This window comes from Cygnus olor, chromosome 1 (assembly GCF_009769625.2).
Source record: "Cygnus olor isolate bCygOlo1 chromosome 1, bCygOlo1.pri.v2, whole genome shotgun sequence".
Lineage (NCBI taxonomy): Eukaryota > Metazoa > Chordata > Aves > Anseriformes > Anatidae > Cygnus > Cygnus olor.
This window is the reverse complement of record NC_049169.1, coordinates 140,114,716-140,140,637: the sequence shown is the minus strand read 5'-3', so window position 1 is coordinate 140,140,637 and position 25,922 is coordinate 140,114,716. Positions and strand designations below refer to the sequence as shown.

The 25,922-nt window shown below is 43.7% G+C and overlaps 1 protein-coding gene across 17 annotated transcripts in view; it reads left to right on the top strand.

Annotated features, from left to right (window-relative positions):
- Window positions 1–4,731: 4,731 nt before the first annotated feature.
- The window catches only part of INPP4A (inositol polyphosphate-4-phosphatase type I A), a 120,697-nt gene continuing 99,506 nt past the window's right edge, over window positions 4,732–25,922 (top strand). For 2 of the 17 annotated variants that reach the window (XM_040574144.1, XM_040530472.1), the window contains exons 1-2: window positions 4,777–4,815; window positions 10,560–10,651. The gene's annotated coding sequence lies outside the window, so the exon portion shown is untranslated. Of the gene's footprint in view, window positions 4,816–10,559; window positions 10,652–13,506; window positions 13,661–25,922 lie in introns of those variants that run through there. The other 15 variants (XM_040562273.1, XM_040553623.1, XM_040575791.1 and 12 more) reach the window with 11 other exon arrangements.

Below are 25,922 nucleotides of genomic sequence, written 5' to 3'. Positions count from 1 at the left end.
ACACCTTGGTAAGGAAGCAGGATTTATGGGGGTAGCAAACATTAAATAACACTTAAACCATGACTAGTCAATATTTGCAACTTTTGTTTAAGAACTTGTTCCTGAAGAACGGGTTTCCTTCCCTCAGTTCCTTCCTTCCTTCCTTCCTTACCTGCCTTTTATATAAGAAATAAGTAATAATATAACTCACATAGAAACTCAAATACTTTCAGACAAGCTGATTAGAAGCAAGATTAGGAAAGAGTGAGAAGGGAGAAAGCCATAGTAACTTCTTTTCTTGGCTAAAACTTGCAGCCATGTAGCTGATTTGCATTTAGTCTGAACAGATGGATGCAACACTTACTGTTGCATTTCATCAATGATAAAATTGATGACTTCTGTGAATGAGCATGTTGATGATGTAATTCTGTCTTAAGCAGCTTCTCTGTGATAAGTTGAAGTGTGTTTATATTGCTTGTATATGTAGAATTTGCATATTTTTTGCAATCAAATCAGCACTGATGTCACAGTTTCATTTTCTGATGATCATGTGAAAACTAGTTCATTTGTTGAAGTGCTGCGAATGTTCTTTGTTTTCCACAATCTAGGTACCACATTATCTATATATAGTAAACTGCTGAATTGATGTGATATCTTTGAGACATCTCAACTTTGCCCAGGGAGGTGGTGGCATCACCGTCCCTGGGGGTGGTGTTTAAGGAAAGGTTGGACGTGGTGCTTAGGGACATGGTTTAGTGGGTGACATTGGTGGTACGGGGATGGTTGGACCAGATGGTCTTGGAGGGCTTTTCCAGCCTTAATGATTCTATGATTACTGCTCTAATTTCAAAATATTACTCACAAGCCTTCTTTGGAAAAAGGTAATTAAATGGGAGTAAAACCAAATTTAAATCTACTTGGCAGATAATTAAATGTCACTTAGAGTGAATGCTACAGAGTAGGAATGGGATGTGGTTTGGTACTTGAGGAGTCTTCCACTGGCTGCCTTATCGCAGGGGACTACAGGCTCGATGCTTCATGTGGTCTGTTCCTTTCTCTCAGACCTAACCACTGAACTTCACCTCATGGTGCTGTGGAAGCTCCTTTGGGGAAGGAGCAGACGGGAGAGCACAGGCAGGTGACTAGCTGAAGCTATTTTTAGTCATTGGCTTAATCCAAGTGTTGAAATTACATCTAGCATTTGGTACTGAATGCATCAGGGTTTCATAAGGAATTTAACAGAAGTCTTACAAGATTTGATCTGTTATAATTTTTTGGTGTCAAAACTTCCTAATGGTTCACTAGGTTATCTAGACCACCATAAAAATGCATGTACTGCGTATCTAAATACTGACTTGCTCAACAGACTATCATTGTTCAATTCCAATATTGTGTAACATCATATTCTGTCTAAAAATGACTAATTATATAATTGCCTTGGGAGTTTAAGCACTGTTCTACTTGAAAGCTGTTAGTGTTTCCTGTGTGACTTCTAAAAATAATTTGTTTTATTAATGGAAAGCCCTAAATACTCCAAACTTGTGCACATGATTGCAGCTTTCTTTCTTCTATTGCAGAAAAATGTTTTCCTTTGAACAATCTGACATTAAGTCTTGCGTGTTATGCTATTCCAGTTTTCTTTTATTTAAAAATACAGATTTCCAGCCCATGGAAGGTTCTGCAAGATTGACCATGTAATGTCTTGGAACTTGTGAAATTGGACTGCTGAGAACAAAAGGTCAAAATGGTGCCCAAAGGCTCTTGGGTGTTTTATAACCACTCCTACACGCAGTGGTAATAATTCCTGTCAGGGAAGTACAGGATGCAGCTTGCCAAAACCTTTCATTGCTGCTCTCGCTTCTCCCATTGGTTTCACGTGGTGGTGGAGTTCACGGGTGCTGGATGCTTTGAGTTCCACGCTGCAGACGGGGCTCAGCCGATGTTGGGACATGTCTGTTGTTACTACATCTCATTTTGTCAGGGAGCATGTTCTCTCCTTGGTCCAGTCCTGCAAACACTTCTGTATTTGCATAGCTGTAAGCACCTATTGCAGAACTACTCACATGTTTATTATGATTAAAAAAAAAAAGGTTGCAGTCACATACTGTGGTTTGAAAATTCTTTAGGACAATTCTTGCTGGTTAGTATACAAAGGTAAGCACGTTGTTTAAGCAGAACCTGTTTAATGAAGGCCCACCTGTATGTACTGAGGCATGAAAGAAGGGGGTTGGCTTTTAACAAGGATGCACTGAGTAACGTTAAAGTGACACCTCTGAAAAGAAAGGACATGGCACCCTAAAAATAATCACTACTGAAAGCTGTTCAGCTTCCTGAATGCATGCATTTGTATTACAAAAAGCTTATTTAATCACTGGTTGAACAAGTTATCCTTTCTTCACTTCTAAGTTTCTGGAGAGTAGCAGGTTGGATGATGGAGCCTGAACTTCTGAAAGGTACTTTTAAATTTTTTTTCCCAAAAAAGACTTTTTAAATAATAGTCTTATTTGAGTGGAACCCGCCAACAAAGTAGACTGACACCTCATGCTCATAAGAAAGGCACTTATTGAAGTCATCTTCTAAAAATTCAGCCCCAGAATGTAGGTGGTAAGAGGCAGCTGTTGTTTAAGCCTTTTGTTGGAAAACTTTGAAACATGGAATTGCAGCAGCTTTGTTGATGTGATGAATTTCAGCAAGTATTCATGCTGCCTTAGCAGTTGATACGTGATTGTTTAGGTTATGTATATTTATTGTATATGTGTATATATATCGACCATTGTGTAAAACTAAGATCATGGCAGAGTTTTCCATCATAAATTGCAGTTGACAGAACAGTAACCAGAAACTTTAAGATCCTTTCTCCTTTCTTTATCCAAATGTGCATGCTGAATTTTTGCTTTATCTGTCTCTGTCATGGTTTTGCTGCAGTTATCTTCAGAAAATTATTTACCAATTATTTCTGTAAGTGGTGCACTCCACAGTGACTTACTTGGTTGACTCTATCCGGAAAAAAATCTGTAAACATAGAAGGTAGCTTCTTGAAGTGAACTGTGCTTTATTTTCAGTATTTACAGTAGGTTGATTAATAATGCCCTTAAACATTGAAGGGAGAAGCTTAATAGCTGCTTAATGATGTTAATAACAGGTGATAAATTTAAAATGTTGATGTATTTAACAGATAAACATTGAATTTATTTTTATATCAAGCTGAGATGTTTTTTTCCCATGATGAAAGCTTTCAAGTGCTGTATTTTTTTTTTTATTTTTTGCAGCTAGGTACTAATGGGCTGCAGTGAAATGGAAGGGAATAATTTCTTAAAGATTTCTGGTAGCAAAGGAAATAAGTGAATCTCTGTGACTTAGTACAAGATCTCCAAAACGATTTTTGCAGTATTACTACTGTTATTGTAAAAGGAGCTAGGGAGAAAACAGTGAATCTAGGAATTGGTCTGTAATTCATAAGTTTTATCATAACCATGCTAATGTAAAATTGTGTTGTCCTTCATTATCGTGAAGGATGAGGAATATATATTTTTTCTGACAATGCGTTTAAAACTAAATAAAAATACCATAACGTTTTTTGAGGAAATGCATACATTGAGTTCCTAAAACCTTGTGTTATGCCTCTCTTAGTCCCATCACAAAACTGTAGTGTTGTTTTAAGAAGGAGATAAATCCCTGTTACAGGGGTTTTGAGTGATCTCTGTATATGTAAAGTCCTCTCTTCTTTCTTTGTAAACTATTGATTGTGCTTCTTAGGTGTGTGTCACATTTTGTCGCAGTGTGAAGTTGGGATCTTGTATTCAATTCCTTCTCCATTATGACCCTGATTCCATTTTCAGTCATAGTTTTTCAGTCTGCTGTTTTCCCAGTATTCAAGGTGTGGCTTTGTAATCTTTGCCTGGATGTATAGCCTATAACCTGAGATTTGCCTTTATGAAACAAACAAAACCCACATACATTTTATCAGCTGTTCCAGATCTGTCATGGGATGGCCCAGTTCTTTTGTTTACCATATTGCTCTCATTTTTGGTGTCCACAAAATCAGCAGTGAATTTAAACTTGCTTTCATGTAGTTGAGGAAAATATTGAGCAGTCTTAAACCTACTGACAGTCCCAGGGAAACTGTGGCAGTGCCTCTGCCCGAGTACACCTCCTCTCTGGCAGTTAGGTTTTGAGGTTTGCTACTTAGGTGTGGTTGGCTTTGTTCTGAACTATGACCAAAGATAAATGTTAAAAACCACATACGTTTGACTAGGCATTGAAAGCAAGCTCTCCTCTGTAAGCTCTGTGTATGGCTTTGAAACAGAAGTGCTTGGATCAGTCCTATTGCCCTGCTAAAAATTGATCTTCACCACTGACAGGTGGAAAGAAAAATGACAAATTCAAGCTCTGTCCCCTGGCTTCTCCCCCAACTTCAGCTCATGTTGAGGTCTCAAGCTGACAGCTTTAGCGGCAGGCAAATTAAAATCCTTATACTAGGGTGATGCTGGGACTGATTCAACTTGGAGCTGGCAGCAGCCCTCTGCAGATCTTACACGGCAGGCTGGGGGGTATCCAGGCAGCTGTGTGCCTCCCTAAATCCCTCTTCAGTGCCTTTTCTCCCTGCAGTTCCCCCAGGACGTGCCTTTTCCGAAACGCCCGGTCCCCCCTAGCAGTGCCCGCGGCCTCCTCTCAGCGCCAGGGTTGACCAGGCGGCCCGGTGGCTGCCGCTCAGGGCGGGCTGTGCGGGGCTCGCAGGGGGCCGGGCCCAGTGGCGGGGCGGGGCAGGGCCGCTCCCGGTGCCGTCACCAGCGAGCTGGCGGCGGAGCCTCGGTGGGGGCCGGCGGCGCTGCGGCGGTGAGCGAGGCGGGGAGAGGCCCTGAGGGGCGAGGGGCGGCCGGGGGAGCGGCCATTATGTGGGGTCGGGCCGGGGGGCGGGCGCCATTTCGTCGCCGCCGCCGCCCGTGCCCTGGGGCGGTTGGCCGCGGGTCTCGCCGCCCGCTCGGCTCCGTCCTCGGCGTGCCCGCGGCACCTGCACGCTTCTTGCGCCCCCCCGGGGGGCACCGGGCACGGCTGTCGTGGCCGGGTGCCCCCGCTCAGCCCTGGCGGAGGGGGAGCTGCGCGGCTCCGGCGGCGATGCCGCGGTCGGGGAGCGGCAGCGAGGGGCGGAGGGAGCGGTGCGGTGCCCGGGAGCCCGTAACCTCCGGTCATTCCTTCGGGTTTTGTCGTTCCCCAAAGGAAACGGGATGCTCGTAGGGTTTGGTGCGCGGCTCGGCGGCTTGCAGGGTACAGCAGACCTGCCTCCGCGGTGCTGATGCGCCCTCGTCCCTTTCGCTTGGCTCTGGCAGAGCAGCGGACGAATGCAGCTGTCGCTCAGCCCCGCTGGCCCACATTTCCCCCGTACAAAACCCAGCCGAGTCAGCTGGTGATGCTCAAAGCCCAGCGAAGTCAGCTGGGGATGGCCAGGGCTCAGCGTGGACTGCACGACGGCGGAGGGGCTCTTTTGCCCCTACAGCCCGGCACCCTGTGCTGGCAGCAGCTCTCCGTCTGCAGGCCGATGCAATTCTTCCTGCACAAGTTTGTAATATCGAGCTTGACCGTACTAACAGCTTGCAGGGAAGGTTTTGCTCTTTAAGCAACAGAAGCAGAGGCTCTTGTATGTTTTTATGCCCTCAGACTGTAAAGCAAGGGAGATAAGCTTGCAAAACCCTGTTGTCCTGGAAACCAGATTATCTGTTTCCCCTTGAGAAACCGCCGTATGCTAATGCTTATTTCAGAAGGTCGTATTTTAAAAACTTAGCAAGGTTTTTCCTGCATCTGAAGACTTAACTCGGTGAGCTACCTGGCTTCTAGGAACTCAGCGGGCCCACAAAGGAAACGCGATGTTTTTGTAATTCTCCCTCAAGTCTCTCAGACTCTCGATGCGGATGTTAGGTGGAAGCAAATGGGGGCAGAAGATGGACATAAACCATTTTAGCAAGAGTTTGAAATTCAGTATTCTTAAATTTAGAAGTCTGGCGCTTTCCAAACTTTGCAGTGGATGTGGCCTCTCTGATTTGCTTCTGCCTGTTGGCAGTACCAAGCTGTTAGCAAGTCATGATTTCAGAGCTGTTTTCAAGTATCCATGTCTAGGTTGTACGCATTTTTCTCGATAAATGACAGTGTTGCGAGTGGTTTAATTTATTTTTAATGCTCTGATTTTAACTTAATCTATAATGGATGGCAGGTTGTAGGGGTCCATGGAGAAACAAACAACCTTGCCAAAATGCGACAAGGAGTCACGTGATCTTAGAAGGGTGGCTCTGTTACCAAAGACAGTGATCAAACCTCTGCAAAAACTCCGTTACTTCTGTCCCACTTGCTGTCAGCTGAGTCAGAAGGCATCAGCTCTCTCCCCAGGCTTGTTTTAAATGTTCCTTCAGCTTAAGATCTGAGATATGTTGAAGGTTGGACATCATCTGTCATGTTAAACCTCTTTAAGTTCAGTCTGGTAACGCAGGTGCTGTATTGAAGGGAAGAACTTCGCCCTGTGGAGCGAAATGAACACTAGGAGAAGTAGCTACTCTATTTCCTACACGTGCTGGTCTCCTTAATCTTCTTATTGTTGTATTAGAACTGGGAAGGAAAATAGGAAGACCAAGGATCCCCTGCAGCTCTTGTCTTCTTGTTAAGGTGAATTCAGGCTTCTGGAGCATGCTTTGTTACAGCAAATTTTAATTATCTAATTACTAGTACATAGGATGCAAATTTAGAATATAAGAATACCTCCTGGACCTTCTTTGTAGATTATTTTGCTGAAAATACTTCCCCATTTCTTGCCTGGGTGTTGCTTGGAGATGAAGCTTGAAACCTCTACCTGTGGGGAGGTAGCAGGTCGAGTACTGTAGGCAGCGTAGCTCAGAGTCCTGTATTACGTGCTCTTTGTTTCTGCCTGTCACTCCTGTTCCTGTTTCTTTTCTGACAAACCGAATTTCCTCCCTATTGTTGGATTATCTACCTAAATCTCAAACAGACATCCTTTGCAGAAAGGATGTTGGAAAATGACCTTGGAAGAAGAAAGCTTTGGAGCGTATCTACCTCATCCACGTCAGTCAGGCAGATCGGCATGGCCTCACGTGTGTTTGTCCAACACGTTGCTGTTTAACCTAGTATGATAAGCTCTTTACCATAGGCAAAGTTGTTTCCTCTGGCCTTCAGATACAAGAACTTTCCCTTTCCCTTTCCCATTTCACAGTCATTTACTGCTCTCTTTCCTTCACTTCCAGTGATATTTTCCTTGCAGTGGTCTGCGTACTGCAAGGAAATTGTCACTGCGGATCAGCAGCAGGCCATCCTGGGAGGCAAAACCAAGCAACAAAGCAAAAGGCAAAGCAGGCTGAGCAGTAAGCTTGGGCCGAGTGAGGTAAGGAAAATAAAAGGGGCATTTGCAAGTTCAAGAAGTGACCGAGAGAAGGGTGTGTGTCTTGGCTGCGCAGGGGAGTGGTGGAGTCATAGCTGGCTTTTGTGGTTTGTATGGCACGTGTTAAGGGAGGCACACAAGAGATAGCAGAAGGAAACTCCCCGGTCGCTTACCAGGCAGTTGCTGCTGTATTTTCCCTGTTTCAGGAGCTGGGGTTAATTGCGTTACATCAGCCAGCACAGGTAGATATCACACTTCTGCTTCTGCCAGGCTGCTGAGCTGGCCGCTTCTCTCTCTCACAGAGGAAAGGGAGGTGCCAGCTCTGCAGAAATACATCTGCACTTCTTGAAAACAATATCTGAAAGCTGCAGTAAAGCGCGTTCACTCAGGAAGAAGGCTGTTCCTGGTCGTTTGTACTTCTACCAAGTGTGAATTTGTTGAATTTATGATATTTTTTCCAAATAAGCAATAAGTACGGAAATGGAAGTGCCAGGGTATGTCCTAACTTAGCTAAAGCCATACTGATGAAATATGAGAGAGTAACATGATTTTCCCTCTGATCTTCAGGATCTTGATCTTAGGTGAAGGAGATTTTCTGTGCTGCTGACATGAGAAAGGATTTCTGTGCAGCTGAGGTTTGTGACAGGTTTGTGTGAAGTTTGTGTGCGAGTGCTCACTGAAAGTTCATACAGCAATGAGCTGTTGTTAAGACCCAGTATGAAATCAGCAGAATACATTGAGAAAGCCATTGACATTCTCGAGTTGTTGCATGTAGACCTGGCCCACTCACGGGAATATGACCTCTTCCCTGTTCTTGTATTTCCCATGAAGGCCTGAGTCGTGTTTGTGGCCTGCTGCTCTGTCATGCTGACAGAGGAGCCTGTTGTGTGCGAGCTGCTATTCCCTAAACGCGGCTCTGTTCTTCCAGTTTGCTGCGGGCAGAGCAGATTTTGTGGTGGAGATAACTGAGTGGTGTGAAAGGGAGTAGCATGTGGGGAAAGGAGCGTGGAGACAGTCGGGAAAAGTGAAGGAGAAAGCAGAGAGGGTGTGAGCGTAGATGGTCCCTGCGGGAAAGAGGAGAGACTGCGACAGAAAAATACACGCAACATGTTTCTGATCCGCGTTTCATAATGCTTGCCTGTGGAGCGCTTTACAGCTGTCCCTTCTGCAAAGAGCTGGAGAAGGAGCCACGAGCCCGTCGTGCCAGCAGGGCTGGGCGATGCCTGCTGGTAGCACTGCACCCCATGGCAGGCACAAAGAAGGGGAATGAGCGCATCCTGAGCCTGGGCAAGAGCCTGGCCCTCATCCTGCCTGTTCCATCTGGCTGACAAAAATTTTATATCACCTCTTTAAACATTACAAGAGCAATTATTCTTTCCACCAGTTCATGTTAATATGACTAATTATAGGAAGCGTAGGTGTACAGGTGTCACCCGTCTTTGGCAACAGCACCAAGTGCTCAGAAAGAATTAGATGCCTGGAATTTCGCCTTGCAATGAGTAGGAGAAGCCTCTCAGGTAGAAATTATGACCAATAGGGGAGGAACAGAAGATACTGGATTTGCTGAGAGTTTGTTCTTCCCCTCTCCCTAACTCAAAATGTGTGGGCGTTGCCATGTTGCTTGACAAAACTTGAAGAAATACTTGAGAAAGCTACATGTGCTCTGACCGAATCCTTTCCCCAGTCTGTTTCTCTTGGCAAGAACAGATTACCCAAGAATAGTTATTTTTTCCGGTTAGTTTGACAAGATCTGTGTTTTAATAAAATTATCACTTTCCAAGAAGTATTGATAAGAACTGTATTTCTGATAGAAGTGCTAGTGGCTATGGTAGCAGCATTTGTGATACAGGCTTCCAGCATGAGGCTTAGATTTGGGTTAAGAGATGGACAAGGAACAAGTCATGTTAACGCCGCATCAGGTTCTCACGAAGCTTTCTATCTTTGTTTGCAATTTCTGTGTCATGGTGTCTGAAATGTTCTGTACTTTATATATTAATGGCAGATTGCAACCCTGTGTACCCAAGAGGCTTTCTAGCCCCGACCAGGCAATCTGTTATGACCCGTAGATTATATACCCTATAAAAAGATCATACAGCAAAATATAGTCCGTCAAGAAATCTGCACAAAAACTTCGAATCTGCAATGAGACTTTGGATGTGTGCGCTCTATTGAACTTTGAGAACATTTCAGGTTAAATATCTAATGAATATATTGAATGAACGTGCCTACATAAAATATTTAGCAGTTCAGTTGTGAAGCGTAGGTAGACCTGTAGGTAGAGAGATATATATGTTCAGGTGTTTTCAGAAACAGGGAACTTCAGCACCCTGCAGGCTTGGGTGTGTGTGAAATGAGCAATTGTATTAAAATCTGTTAGATTAAGTAAGCATGCTGCTAAAAATGGGCTGGTGGGATGTAAATGAAGCCATTAGAAGTTATCAAAGGCTCAGCGTTGGCTTTTTGTATGTGGACTGTGCTGCTTTTCAGTGGGAGCATAATGCTGTCACCTCTCCGCAGGACAGCACTGCCCTGGGTGAAGCGATGGCGGTGGAGTGGAGGCTTCTGCCCTGCTGTGTAGGAGCAGCTCAGCAGTTAGGCTAGCTGAGAGGCACAGGGGGCCTCGGAGAGCTGCCCTAAACACACCCTCCAGTCCTAGTGGAAAGCGGGTATGTGGGGAGATGATTAGTGGGGAATGAACTGCAAGGCATGGTTGTAGATCAGTGTTATTTATAGTGAGATTTTCCTTTCCAGGAAGAGTAGTGAAAACTTTAGATGTCTCCAGGGGCTAAAAACATAGTGTAGGAATAGAAGTTGTTTATTTTCATGCTTGTCTTTTGTTGCCTCTGTGTCCTGTTGCTCTGCAGGGACATTTTCCCCCCTGCTTCCCCTTACCTCAGAGTTAAGGTGCTGCTACTCAGAAAGTGACGTGCTACTTGTTACCCTTGGAAAAACAGGGCGATATTGCATTGTCAGCTTGCTGTAGCATTCCCGGGTCTAGCTTTGAACAACTCCTGCCTAGCTTTGGAGTGTTAAAATCCCCAGAGTGTTTGCTCCTGGGGTATCTGCTGTTGTGTGGAGAAGGCAGGGCAGCACAGTCTCATCCACTGGTGCGTATATATGAGCAGGATAGTTCAGCCCAGCAGTTATCATTAGATGAGCAAGCATTAGGTAACAATCTTCCTTTCCACACCATGTCTAACAGGTCTCAGCTGGAGAGAGAAATGGTGATAGAGTATTCCTCCTGCCAGGATGCTCCCGAGAGCTTTCAGTCTGAGTGTGGAAACTTATTTTGCTGTAAGTGTACCTTTCCCCCCTCCCATTTCTTACTCTGGATACTTGCACTTGAGGCTAGCACCTGGTGAGCTTTAAGGGTGAGGTTGGCAGGAGGGGGAAGAGAAACAGTTCTTTGAAACTAGTTGTGAGAATCCAGTGATAGATTCTTTTAGGACAGACCATGGTGGTCATGTCCCAGGTAAAATAAGGTCATGAATAATTCTTTCTTGGTCGAAGGAGTTGTAAGGCCTGCCTTTTACATGCAACAGTTGAAAGAGTCTCAGAGAATGTATGTGGCAGTAGTATTATCAACCTTGGGCATTTGGAAATCACGAAGCCTTCAAAATTATGAGAGGTTTTTGAAATAATCTTTGTCATGTACTTCATACTTGTCTTCCAGCTTCGGAGCTTTTAGGTGGCTCCCAGTCTTGATGGCTCCTGTTCAACAATATTCAGTACAGTAGCAAGCTGTGGGCATCTTATACATTGATCTTCCATTTTCACCTCTTGTTTTAAGTTTTATGTGCCTGTGAATGGTGCTGAGGAACTAATGTGTCCTGCCAGCTCTATGAGTTGACCTGCAAGGTGTGCTTACAAGCTCTGTGCTGAAACCAGTAAGCTGAGAGGTCTTGGCTCTTGTCTTTCCTATGTGTAACATGTCCTTCAGGGAGCTGGGGTTTTCAGGAAAAGGCCAAGTACTGTGAGACTCGGACAAAACAGTCAGAAAAACCTGAAGGATCCCTGATGGAATAATTGCTGGAGGTTCTACAAAGTCCATGTGTTTCTGGTTTCTGCGAGGCCTTTAACAATGGTCGTGAGGATGGGCAAAACCTACCTTTATTTGGACTTCTGAATACGTCTCGACTTGTGTAATTGTGCATGGTCGTTGTTTCAGGGATTTGCAGTGGAAGATTATGTGCAGGATGCCAGTTTGATGCCAACACCAGTATTTGTATGTGTGGCATTTACCTGGGGCTTTTAGAAAGCGAAAAATCGGCAAAATGCAAAGCAGTCCGGTTTGTGGTATTTCTGCAGCAGAGCAATAAAAGGAGCTAGGCAGTCTCTGAACTGAAGGTTTTGAGCTGGGTGCTTCATGGAAAGCATTTAATTTTGGGCTGCTCCCATAGCCGGCGTGGTGACCCTCCTGTCATGACAAAGGCCTACCAGGGCCCTGAGAGCACAGCGTACCCTGGTGATTTACAGCTGGGGCCTAGTACTGAGGTTTGTAAATTAGAGCTGACAAACACTTGGTCTGGCTTAAACTGCAGCATCTAAGGGTTGGAGGAGGCAAGTGGTAGTAGAAATCCGTCTGTACTTCTGTCCTTTTTGGATTTATTGTTTACCAGCTAGACTGGGGAGCCCAGGAAGGCATATGTCTCTGGGAAGCGTAATGCTGCGTGGCTCTGGAAGGAGAGCTTTGAGTTCTTCTAAAAAGTGTCAAGAGCTTGGGAAACAAAAGAGAAAACAGAAGCGCTATTCTCTGTAAGTAGAAGGAAATGTGATTTCTTTTGTTCTGTTTTTTTGATGACCCCCTTTTCTGGAATGCTGCAGTTATGCTTACAGATTAGGCATGGACTAGAACTGAGACCTCTGGAAACAACGAAGCCATGCAGGTGGAAAGAGATATGCCTGAACAGAAAGAGTACTGTCAGAGCACAAGGTGAGAGGCACGGGCTGTCTGTGAAAGCTGGACAGCATTAGGAACAGGAAAGCCCATATGTATAATTTCCAGGGAAACAGACTTCAAAACACCTTTATAATAATTTGTGGGTAAGACAGGGAAAAATGTCATTTATCTGTCATTATTTTTGTAATGTAGTTGATGGGAAGGGGATAGTGAAAGAACCTCTAGAATTATCAAAGACCGTGACAGTGTAACTTACAGAACTGCAAGAAACCAAACGTGATAAAAAGGGGGAAAAAAAAATCAACAAGGAAGTGGAACTGCGAGCTCTGAGGGAACTTTGGTAGTACCAAAATAACAGAATTAGCAGTCAGAAAGTGAAAGTGTGCAGGAGTATAAAAACTTCTATCTTATATTTCTCAGAAGGAAAATGAAAGGAGAAGCAGCCTTCTGTGCAGTAAATATTCCAAATTTTGAAGTGACGCTTGACGGGCCCACCTTCAGTGCATTGTGTGAGTCGGAAGGTCTGTTGCAGGGGCAGCGTAACAATTTTAAGTGATAAGAATTTGTTGTACTTTCAGAATCAGCCTGGTAAAACACAACAGGGAAAAAACAAAACCCCAAAACGAAACATGAGGTTACCACATTGACATCTGCAGTCAATACCTAAATCAAAGGAAACTATTAATTGCAGTTAATGCGTATAGAAATAGCATTTCACTTCTCAGGGCTATCCTAAAATATTCTGGTTGGTATGCTCTGATTTTTAGAGATGATGATTACTAATATAAAAACTTCCTTTTGGTTAGCCTGTGGGTGAAGAGAAGTATGCAAATTTAGTTAATTTCCAGAGAGGCAGAAAGATGACTTAAAAATAAACCTCTGGTTGTTTATGTGACTGTATCTTCAGCAAGCCATTGACACCGAGGACATTGCTAGTTGACCTGCCGATGGTAATCCCCAGGCATGATCTCATCTTGCCCATTTCCGACAGCTCCAAGATGCACAGCAATTTCTTCTGTCTCTGTCCAAAGGAAAAGCTTTTTATTTCTGACCAGGCACTTTGGTAGGGTATTTTTTTAAGGTCAAACTCTTGTGGGTGGAACTTTGATGGGTTCCTGAAACGCTGGCTCGTAGCCTCTCTGTTAGCTCTGAGTACTGCAGCGTATTGGATGCAAAGGGTTTTTTGTTTCCTACGGAACCAAAAGAGTGGGCTAACATCCCATGGGTGAGCTGCTCCTCGGTCAGTTCCTGTCCGAGGAACAGCCGCCGGTCTCCAAAGAGCTGCTTCCTGACCTTCCCAAAGCATGAGCCTTTCCAGTCTGTGCGGTGGCAGCCAGCCCCGTCCCCATCCTGTCACCTGCAGTCCCATTTACTTGTGCACAGCTGCCATACTCTGTTACAAGGTGAGGGGGTGTGTTAACCAAACCCGAGGAAGGGTTTGGTTAACAGCCTTGAAATGCTTTGTGCAGGTGGGTAAGTGTAGGGGGGAAAAAAAGATTACAGGTGGTTTTCTTTTTTAGTGGAGATTCTTTGTAATAGAGTTCTGTATTTGCCTGAGGTGGTTGTTTGCAGACAAGATTGAGTTGATATAATGGTGCAGGAGGTATTTGTGCTTTCCTGTTGTGGTACGTGTGGTTGGTAGGAATCTGGGCGTAGACTTGTTTTTCTCCTGAATGATGTTGCACAGGGCTGAGAGTGGGAGCTGTGAATAAGGTTGTGGGGACATGCTCGAGGACTTCCTATCTGGAGGTTGAGAAGAAAGGGAAAGCAACACGCTTCCTTTTAATGGTTGAGTAGTTTCATTTTGTTGTTGCTTTTTACATGTTTTGGGGCATTTGTTTGAATTTTCTTTAATAACATTTGGTGAAGATTTGAGAGAGAAACTGCACCTGTGTGTGGATATAGCACGTGCTTATAATTACCAGAATATCAGTATGGATGATAGCCCATCTCTTCTTGTGACAGCCCAGTTAAAGCCATCTTCCATGTTGCCTTTCAGGCCCCTGTCCTGCTCTTGCCCCAGATTTATACAAAGAAACCCTGCCATATCCAGTCCTGACTTGATACCCTGGCTTACTGTGCTCTGGATACTCAAAGTCCTTTCCCAGAGAACTCTTCTTCTGTCACATTCAAATTTGAAAGTGATATTTTGGTACTGATGCCTGCATATGACGGTGCGTGTACTGGATGCTCAGTCCCCCTGCACCATTCAGTATTTTGTGCTAGCAGAGGTGGAAGCGAGGGAAGGGTTTAGACCCAAGAAGAGAAGCGTCACTGGCAGCGACGGCCAGCGTGGAAGCCCTTGACATGATGCACACGATGAGCAGAGTTTGTAGGGTGAGTAGGAAGGGAGTGGTTTCCTCTCTGGAGAACAGGACTTTTACTGGGTAGCAGTGGATGACGAGAGGGATTTGCAACACATCGGAAGCTTTCAGAAATGTGATACTGCCATTTGTTCGCACTGTCAGGCTGACTGGCCTACTTTTCCTCCGAAAAGGGTTCGGTAACAGCTGTGTTAAAAGCCCTCCTAGTGCAGGCCCAGCCCCACACAGCAGCAGCAGTCCCTACCTGTTGGAGCTGGAGTTTCTCTTTTCCATCTGCTTGAATCTGAAATGTGCTGCTGCTGGCAGCAGCTCAACCCCCAGGCTTTAGCTGAATTTCCATATTCATTGCACTAGTTGTTGGCTCGCAGATGGAAGCGGAGACAAGTTCTCTGCTAAAGAGTCACAGAAAATCTGCTGCTGTCTGCACTGCCGCTTTGCTGATACCACAGCGTTCAATATGGCCAGTGGGGTAAAGCCACCACAACTCCTAATTAACTTTATACCCCGCTTCCGCTGCCAGAGAAGTGCTTGAAGCAGTGTGGGTTTGCTCCTGTTGTTGGAGTACTGATTTCGGGCGAAGCTGAAGTGAAAGAAGAAGGGGGGGGGGGGGGGGGGGCATCATTGCAGTTTGATAACACATTTATATATTTATTGTTTTAAGGTGTGATGCATCAAAATCAGCTGTCTGTATTTTTCAAGCAAGTTGTTTTTTAATTTTGTTAATATAAAGATATTTTGGCGTTACGAAATGTGTATGCAACACCTGGGACGGCATTGCACAAAGTTCCCATTTAATGCCGGAGCTTTAGCCTCTCTAGAACAGAGCGTTTGCTTAATCATACCCTGCTGGATCTTACCTTCTGCTTTTTCCACCCCTCTTTTTCACCCCCAGTTCAAACGGCTGGCTGAATATATGTGCTTTGGATGTCTCAGCATGAAATTTTGCAGATGGCCACCAGCCTTAATACACGCGAAGCTGTGATCACAGTTTTCTAAACAGTGCCAGAGATGCTGAATTATGTTTTCAGTATTGCCAAATCTCTTTAATCAGTCTTGACTGAAAAATGATGGCAGAAATCCCGGATTAGTAATGGTGCTTCAGTGAGTCATTAGCAGTGAGATCTGATTTTATGAGATACTTCTTACAGGCACGAAGGGGCTGGCGTAGGACGGAAGGGGACCGCCATGGTATGGTTGAGTGTTGTGGTTTAGCCCGGCTGGCAGCCAAACACCACACAGCCGTTCGCTCACCCTCCCCCCTCCCTCTCCAGGATGGGGGAGAGAAACGGGAAAGTGAAGTCTGTGAGTTGAGATAAAGACAGTTTATTAAGACAGGGAAAAGAATAACAACAATAATAATAATAATAATAGTATTAATAACAGTAATGTGTACGAAATAAGTGATGCACAATGCAATTGCTCACCACCCGTTGACCGATGCCCAGCCTATCCCCGAGCAGCCAGCCCCCCCTCCACCCCGGCTAGCCACCCCTATATATTGTTCAGCATGACGTCAGATGGTATGGAATACCCCTTTGGCCAGTTTGGGTCAGCTGTCCTGGGTCTGTCCCCTCCCAGCTCCTGCTGCATCCCTAGCCTGCTCGCTAGCAGGACAGAACGAGAAGCTGAAAAGTCCTTGGCTAGGTGTAAGCACTGCTCTACAACAATTAAAACATCAGCATGTTATCAGCGCTCTTCTCATTCTAATCCAAAACATAGCACCCTGCCAGCTACTAGGAGGAAAATTAACTCTGTCCTACCTGAAACCAGGACATTGAGGCAAAGCCATGTTGGGTTTCTTGGGCATGTACCAGAAGAACCTTCCTACCTAATTTTCTCAACCCAGTCCTTTTTGTAGCTAGGGTCTAGAATCCCATGCTCTCTGCTGATAAGATTTTGTAAGTCAGGACTGGATACAGGTGCCACTTTTCTGCTGTCTCAGCAGCACCTTGAGAGCTGTGGGGCTAGGGCTGTGGGGCAAAGGGTGACTCCTGTCTCCGCGTTAGAAACGTTTGATACTAAACAAAAATAAAAATTGTCATCCGCAAGGGCATTCAAGCTTGCACCAGTATCTCCATAATGAGTATCCTGGGGGACACGGGGGGGGCTTTCTGTTGGTGGTGGTTCCAGCCTGGTGAGAATTGCCCGTTGCAGAAGAAGGCTTTCGTGCCAGCTCTGATGCAGGCCAGGTTTCCCCTTGTGAGCCCTAAGGTGTTGGTGAATGTTCTCTCTCTTTTTTTTTTTTTTTTTTTTTGCTTTAAGTTTCTGAAAGGTTGTGTTTTGACAGCTCTGAGGAATTAAGACTTAAACAAATCGTGTATAAAGTTTGAGCAACAGGAGCATATTTTCCTTCACACTGCAGGTCTCGAACTGGAAGGCCTGTTTTTAGCGAAAAAAGACACCTACAGAGAAAAAAGGCCTCTTTGTTTGGATCACCTTGGTTTCATACAAACACTAAAAAGACCATTTTCTAAGCTCCTGTCCAGAAATATTTCTTAAATGTACAAGTTTAACTGAGCAAAGTGATTAAACTTTTTCCATTATCCAGACTAAGAGCTCTGTTTGAAGAACATGAAGCACTTGTCTTCTACTTGGATTGAATGCTTCTACTTTTAAAGCAATCTATTTCTGCTCACCACTTAAATAAGAAACAGGAAAGAGAAATGTTGTGGTGTTTTTAATCCTACTTGAAAACATTTGCATGAGAAAAATGCTGTATGTTTTTCTGGACTTGTGCTTAAGTTATAGGAGAAAGGATATAACAAGTTTTATTTTGTGCCAATTTAAGTGGCAAAGGTGTGTTGCTTATTTTTGTCCTTGAATTTTGTCAGGATACTTGGAATAGTGATCACTTTTATATGTGCAGACATGCATTTTCTAGGATTTTGTTCAACGTTTCACTCGTCTGGTCACTAACAGTCCTGTTGTTAGATACAGAATTTTACATTTATATGCCAGAGTTTCAATGTCTGTAACTGTGATACCATACACCTTCCAAGTTCTTTCACAAGTGTATGCTCCAGATTTTGGATCATGATTTAGGTTACAATTTTTGCAGATATTTTTAGAAATTTCTTTAATATTTGTTGTTCAGTGCCTGTGGTTTCAGATTTTCTTTGACTTTAAAGTTAGTGAAGGAACAAAATATTCAAGAAAAACAGTAAGTTTCTGTTTATTAAAAATTTACATTTTAGCAACATATATTTGAGCTTGAGATGTTTTCTTGGTGAAGGAAAAGAGAAGCAGTTCAGACCAACCACAGGCAAATTCATCTGTAAGATAGTCAAATTACTCGTTTTCTTCCAGGTAACAGTAGATTAAATAGAAGAGGGGAATAAATATATTTTCATGTCTAATTAATAGATGTCAATGTCTGTTGAATGTAATGATGGTGTCTACATAAAGCAAACATGCATTCTGTGCTCTGGCTTTGGGACAGTTTTGTAGTTTTTGTGTGTGTGTTTATTTTTATATGCTGTAAAGTTCTGGACTTCAGATGCTAAATTTGTTCGGATCAATCTTCCTCCTCACCCCCCAGATAATTCTAAATGTATTTAAATGTACTGCATTATTGTTATTTTCTTCCTTTTGTCCTCCCTCCCTTTTTAAGTGAAGAAACCAAATCCCACAAAGCGCATTTGGTATTTTTGGATTCCCATGTCTATTTTTGGCTGCTTGCATGATGGGGGGAAAAATGTGACACGGCTCTTAGCAGAGTGACATACAAGGCTCCACGCGTCTGTTCCCTGGTGGGAGTTTTAGTCCTTTGTGAACGTCCCGAGGAAAAGCGTAAGCACGAACATTGCAGTGGTTCTTTACGGCCCGGGGTGTTTCGGTTGGTTTATTGATACAAGTCCCCGCCTGCATCAGAATCTGCGACTTTCCTCTCCTTCCCTGCCTCTGGTTTTGTCCCAGGCAATCGCTGACAGTGGGCAGAACCAAGGAGGGACCTCCAGCGGCACAAAAGGAGCCTCGTTGGCATTGTCAAGCCAGCGCCGCGCTGCCAGGCCAAGCATTCAGCTCTTTGCTTGGTCCTGGGCCTCACCTGAGCTTGTGCTGCCCGTGGGCTGTGGGTTTCTTGAGTTGTTACGCCGGGTGATTTTAATCATATGTCTCTTTTTGGGCAGTTGAATGAGGCTGGGGTCCTGAATTTGAGAGGGAAGTTTTTAACGTAATTTTGGGTTTGCACAGGGATACGAGGTATATGGCACTTGCTGGTTGTTATGGTATGATCAGTATTGACCTTCCTTTGGAAAAAGGGTTTGGTTTTCCCTTGCAATGTGAATGTAAACTTTAATACAAAGAAGTGTGTTAATGTGTGAGAAATTAAAATGAAGACTTCCTTATTGCTCAAAGAAAACAAAGTATCAAAAGGGAGATAGCTCAGGACAGTAAATTATTATGATAATTTATTTGCTGGACAAAATTGTTGCTACCCTTGAAAGTGGCTTTTAATTTCAGTGAAATAGAAAACAGTTAGTAGCTGTGTCTTTTACTGTGTGGAGGTCTCCAAAAATAATGAGGAAGCCATTCAAAATAGTTTTTTCTTTTGACCCGTTGGCTGCTTTCCTCTTTGAACTGGACATAATAATGACAGATTTGCTTAAGAAAAGTTCTGGGCACACGCACTTACTATTCTTTGGTGATGGCCACAGAGAGGGCAAATAAGTGAGACAACTGTAGATGGGATTTTGTTCAGGAGTAGTTGTTTGTATACACATCTCTGGGGGACACACACGTATAAACCTGTGAACTTGTGCATGTAGGTAACTTACATGGATGTACAAACTCCTAGATCTGGCTTTGTGGCTGTACAGATCGCATATTTGGCTAAGTAGGGACAACAGACCAGAAGTTGCAGGTAAAAGAAGACAGGCTAATATTTTTTTCTCCAATATTTTTCTAAGCAATTCCTTTTTAAAGAAGAATTTCAAGTTCTGTTTTGTTTCAGGAGCATAAATAGGTCACACCGAGTGCATAGAGTTAATGCTGACTGCGAAACCCAAGAGAATGAAGACTACACAAAACCCAGCCCCATCTTTGCTCGTGATATCTGCCAACTCTCAAGCTCGGTAGTCTTTGTTCTTGGCTCTTGCTGGTGTGGTTACAGACTGCTAATTCTAGGCACTAAATTGGTCACAACAGACCTTGTACAACCTGGCTATTTTCCTCTCTTTGTGGTCTGTTTGTCTCTTCCTCTGACATCAGTGGGTGCTAGATCAAACTTTTATTTCAGTTAGAGATGGGAATTAAAAATCTCTACGTGTTTGCAGCAGGAGAAAATGCAAGCAATGCAGGAAGTAGTGTTATTTACAACAGCCTCATAATTTTGGCTTTGTAGCAATTGTTATAAGTTTGTTGCAAGTTCATTACCTTCCGACCCTGGTTTGTGCTGCCTGTGGTTGTCACAGGCAATTAAACCTGAAAGTCTCACAATCAACACTTGCTGTACTTCTAGGTGGAGACGTGTCATCTGGTGTGCAGGAAGAGGCCACCTTCTCGCGCTGTTAAGTCACAGTCCTGTAGCCTTGCATCTCGGCCTCTAAAACCAGGCAATCTGGTGAAAACATCTAGCAAATACCTTACCCACTAGCATGAGTTTGCACCTCTGCAGCTGTAAATGTTGCAAAATCGTATTACTTGCTTATACACGTTTTGCTGTTTATTTTAAGTGCAGTGAGGTGTTGTATTGCAGGATTTATATTTTACCTGAATTCTTCATCTGAGCTATTTTATTGTGTAATAGCTGTTCCTGCAAAGGTAGAACCTCAAACCAGAGCAGACCAAGGAGGAAGGAAATAATTTGTAACTAATCATGTCAACAGATAGGGAACAAGTTGTTCAGGATTATAAAGGCATATGCATTTCTCTCTTATGATATACATAAAAGAAAAAAATTCTTCTGGTGGGCCACTAAAATAATTTTTTACCGAGCTGTTCTTTCCTCCTGGAGTGTAAGTCCTCAAGAAGTTTGAAATAGGACGAGCAAACATGAGGCAAGATAACAAGCAGTATATGGGGAAAAATACTGCTAGAATTTGTAGCTTTTTGGTTTTAGATGGAAAAAAAAAACATGACTTCTTTTAAACAAAAATGGCATCATATTCTGGTTCGTCAACAAAGTCTTGCCAGGTGAGAGTTGAGGTGTCTGCACGTAGCTTCTTTGGGGAATAGAAACCCCCTGCTTTAGCTTCACTGTCTCCTTTCTACCCACAGACCTTTGGACCCCAGAAATGATTAAATGTAAAAGAAAATACAAAACTGGTCGTTAAGCATAGTTTAAGCAAAGTTAAGAGGTTTTTAGGTAACTGTTGGAAACCAGCTAAAACAGGATATGCTTGTTCGCATCATCATTGCTGTTTTTGAGGAGGATGCCTGCATGCTCCTTTTTGTCTGGGCTCTAACCCAGTTGCTTGCACCCTGAGTGGTGTGAGCCTGCTGGTGGAGGCTGGGTGGGAGTGAGGGACTGACTCAGAATGGTTTTTTTGCAGGTTTTACAGGTGTAACCAGCACCAATCTGGCTTGAACCAACTTGCTTAGGCTTCTGCAAGGAGCCATGTTAGAAAGTCTTGTAATAAAGAGGTGAGAAATTACACAACATATCTGTGTCTGTGAGTTCTTCTTGGCAAAGGGTTGTGGGAATAATGTGCACAAGCCAGCTGAGGCCTAAAGCACCGATGGATTTCAGCTGGGGATAGCTATCTGTAGCCAGAGGAACCTGAGGTCTCTGTAGAGTTTTTCCTTAATGTTTTTAATTCCTGCCACTCAGTTATTTAAAGTACTTTTGCTGTATTAAGCAAAGGAAACAAGGAAATAGTTGCCATAAAGGATTTCTTAAGTAGTTTACGTTTTACAGTAGAGGTTCTCAGGTTTTGTGGTCACTTTTTCATTTTTATGGTCACAAAGCCTGTCAAAAGAAACACCAGAAATGTGGATCACAGATGTGTTAGGTCTGCTAGTCTCTGCTTTATTGTGTGCCTTGTGTCCCCACAGATTCTCTTGCATTCTTTTTATTCATTGATAAATGGAATATTTCAGCCATATACAAAGTGAAGTACTTCAGAGCTATGTATATCTGTTGATCAGTGCTTCCTGTCTATTTTCTGAAGGGTACAAATTTGCACAAGTCTTGAGACACTTGGGATTGACAATGTGTATTGGGTTTCTCTTCCTTGTCTGGTGCTGTGCTCAGAGAACCCCAGGCACAAAACTCTCACCTTGGGAAACTGAATTCTTCCTGTGTTGCACCCAAGCCTACATATTGAAAACAACTTAATGTCATGTGTTGGTGCTTTTCCTGTGCTGAGGTAAGTTTCACTGACATCAGCGAAGTTACTTGTGGAATAAGGAGATATCTGAGTGGAGTCAGTGTTTTAGATACCTTCTGTTAAAGAAATTATGCAGCCATAGGGAAAACCACTTTGTCCTTAAGCATTTTTCAGTGAAATTGAAAAGAGTCACTGGAGGGAGAAAGGGAGCTGGCTTTGTGGCGGTGGAGTCAGAGGGCAGGAATAATTAAGTTGGCAGCACCCAGCGATCTAACAACGCGTAGGAGATGCCTGTGTTTTTTTAGGGGGAAGTCTCACATTGCTGTTGTCCTTCTGAGAGTAAAGCACAGTCCTTACGAAGGGAGACAGCTCTCTTTTTACAGGGTTATGGAGAAGGAGAAACAAAATTCATTGCAGAGATCCAAGATAAAACTACGTTGCTAATACTTCTGACCTGCATAGGCTGCCTAACATAATGTTAATAATTAGGATGGTACTTGCACTGATACTTACTACAGTATCTACTTATTTCTAGAATAGGAAATTTGTCTTCAAATGCTTACTTAATGTAACCACTTGAGAACTTCAAGGAGTTGCTGATTTGTGTGGAAAACCATGAATTGGGAAAACCTCTCTCTTATTTAAGTAGCCGTCAACTTTAAACCTCTCTAGTCCTAGTGATAGTAGCAGAGGTAGATAGTCACCTTTTTCATTGGAAAACCTCTGAGTAGTAATCCTGTTTCTTACCTTTGACTCACCTGTCTCCTGCCTTACTTTTTTGCATGTGACTGTCATATTCATATTCACCATGCAGCCGTCTCCCCCAGGGATGGTCTGAGAGGTCAGAAGGTGTTCTTGCGCCGTGGCTTCAGCAGGTCTCAATCTGTGAACAGTCTAGCTTGTAAGAGATGTATTTGGGATGATTTTGTCTATTCAGGTCAGTGAGCTGAGAATCTGACCTCTTACCCTGTCACTGATGTTTAACTAGTAATCTTATGCAGGTGTATTCTTAGCTTGCTGCAGCTGTAAAGAAGTTTATTTATCTGTGTTTGTATATATATATATATAGTTTACAGCAGAGAGTATTTAAGCTAAGTGACCTTGGTTTGCTATTTGCTGTGGTTCAGCTGATGTGTTATAACTCATTAAACTTCAGTACTTTGATCCTTAGCTTTTATCTTTGTAGCCATAAATGTAAAATGTCTGATCATAGCAAGCAGGTCTTCTGAGTCCACGGTTGGCATTCCTGTCTGTTGCGTCTGTGCTTTTCCTGTGTCTAAGATTGTGTTATGCTATTTTGATTCTAGGAAATATTCCTTGAACTCCTTCCTCCACCCCAGCACCCTGAACGCCAACGTTCTGGTCCAAAGTACAGTTCTTACGGCGTAATATCTGGATTGTATTAGCTATTCTTCATCAGTCCCTTAATCATATCAATCACAGAGTCATTAAGGTTGGAAAAGCCCTCCAAGATCACCTGGTCCAACCATCCCCCTACCACCAATGTCACCACTATACCATGTCCCTAAGCACCAGGTCCAACCTTTCCTTGAACACCCCCAGGGATGGTGACTCCACCACCTCCCTGGGCAACCCGTCCCAGTGCCTGACTGCTCTTTCTGAGAAGAAATGTCTCCTCATCTCCAACCTGAACCTCCCCCGGCACAACTTGAGGCCATTCCCTCTAGTCCTATCACCAGTCATCTGTGAGAAGAGGCCGACCCCCAGCTCCCCACACCTTCCTTTCAGGTAGTTGTAGAGAGCAATGAGGTCTCCCCTGAGCCTCCTCTTCTCCAGACTAAACAAGCCCTGTTCCCTCAGCCGCTCCTCACAGGACTTGTGCTCCAGGCCCTTCACCAGCTTTGTAGCCCTTCTCTGGACATGCTCCAAGGCCTCGATGTCCTTCTTTAAGAGAGATCATATTCTAGGGGAAATAAGCTTCAATTAATTCTGCCCTGCACACATGTTAATACTACAATGTTACTGCACTGAACTGAGCTTTACTTTTATTTGGTTGCTGGAAAAAAAAAAAGGTGGCAGGAACCTATTTCTGCAGTTAGGATCTAGTCTGGCATACTGCAGGAGTGAATCTTTATACGCTTGTTTCAATTATCATGAGCATTTTTATGTGAAGAGCTGCTTGTTTCAGACATCACTGGCCTTGCCGGAGGGACTCACAAGAGACAGGAGGTTGCGGCTTTTCACTGGGCTAGCTGCTTCTTCTGGGCCTGTGGCCGAAATGCTGTGGCTGCAGGTTGCCTGGGCCTCCTCCCTGCTCATGAAGGAAGGCTTTGGCACAAAGTTAACATTGCTTAAAAGTTGCCAGGAGAAAACACTTCTGCCTTTACTTTAAGAATTACCGCTGCCTGTAGGCCTAGATTTCAGGTAGGCCGTCAGCTCCGTGCATTTTTTTGTCAGGTGTCTTTTAATTATTTGAAGGGTGACAAAGCAGATAGGCTTAGCAAAACAGAACAAACTGGCTAACAGACTAGCTGCTTGATCTTATTTTGTGTTTTTACCGGCAAGGAAAGTTAAATGCTTGATTGTGGTGCATTAGTGGGACATTACCCTTAATCAGCCCCGAATGTACAAGTCTCACCCTTCTTTAGTACCCATGTGTCAGTCTGTATGCTGCAAAAATAGATTATATTTTGTTTGTTGGTTGAGGTTTTTTTTTGTTGTTTTTTTTTTCAAACTGGCAACATGATAAAAATTTTCCAGAACACTGACTGCTGTTTGGATGTTTGACTGTTTAGTTGATGTCTAAAATAAGACGTATCAGTTTACCTACTTGAAAAATGTTACTGTCTTTTTCTTCTTTTTTTCTTGTTATTATTAAGGTGGTTGGCTCTCAGGCTTGAGAGATTGTTAGTCCTTTTTCTTTGCCTTCAGTCTTTTCCTTATTTTTCTCATTTTTGTGCTTGCAGATGATGATAGGAACACTGTGGGACTTGATAACATCGTAGAGATTAGCTTGGAGACATCCTGCTCTGCACCAGCTGCTCTCAGTGCTCTCCCAAATTGAGTACTAAGGATGCTATGTTCTGCTAGGATTAATTTTAGGCTATTTTGAAAAACTAGGGCTGGCCTGCTTTGGTGCACAAATTGGTGTATGTTGAGTGCTACGTGAGCTGAAAACAATTTTTCCTTCTGACCAATGCTTTATTCTCCACAATGTCGTGTCTATGCTAGGTTTGTCTTGCACATCAGCTGCTACTGCCTTTAGTTTTTGGAAACCAGGCAGCCCCTGGCTGAGGCTGGAGTACCGTAATACTGATTATGTGTCTGTCTCTCTCTCCATCTGTCTTTTCTCACCTTCCTTCACTGCTCTGTGCACTGTGAGAAGACTGAAGAGGAAGAGATTTCTGAGGAAAAAGGGAGATGAGCAACCCCCAAAAGTTCCAAGATCCAAAAAAGCAGTCCTGTTAGTTATCTCTTCTTCAAGTATTTGTCATCCATCTCCTCAAGAAGGCCCTGTACTTAGGAGCTCCTTCTGCTAGTGCTCAGTTGACAGGGAGGAGAACAAAAATAAATCAGGAAGAGGACTGTGGCTGGAGAGCAGCCCTTCTTGAAATAACCTGTGTTCCACCCAGATTGCCGGGCACATCTTAAATCTGGGTTTTGCCCTGCACAATTTACTCCTTTAGAGTATAAAAAGCAGTGCGTGGACTTCAAGAGGACAATAAAAGGCAACTGCTTCAAGCAGCTGTGATATAAATTTCAGGGTGTTGGTAAGAGTATCGTAGGAGGCTTAAGCATCACAGTACTGTTTTTTCCTTTCTCTGCGGATGTGTGGGCTCTGCAGTAGTAGAGGCCAAGCCTGCCCCAGTTCCTTTCCAGGCCTATAGCCTGTACAGCAAAACATCCCTTCACACCATGTAGCTATTGACTGGATGGAAGAATTTTTTGCACAATGAGAAGTGGTTAGTCCACTGAACAAGGAAGGCTTGATTTTGAATTGAATGAATCTTGAAGCATCTTGTGTGCACCACAGTTTTAAGGCTTAGTTTCTCACCAGGTTCCTGCCAGTCAGACTGAAAATTTTGAGAAGTGAAAGGTTCGCATCTTAAAGT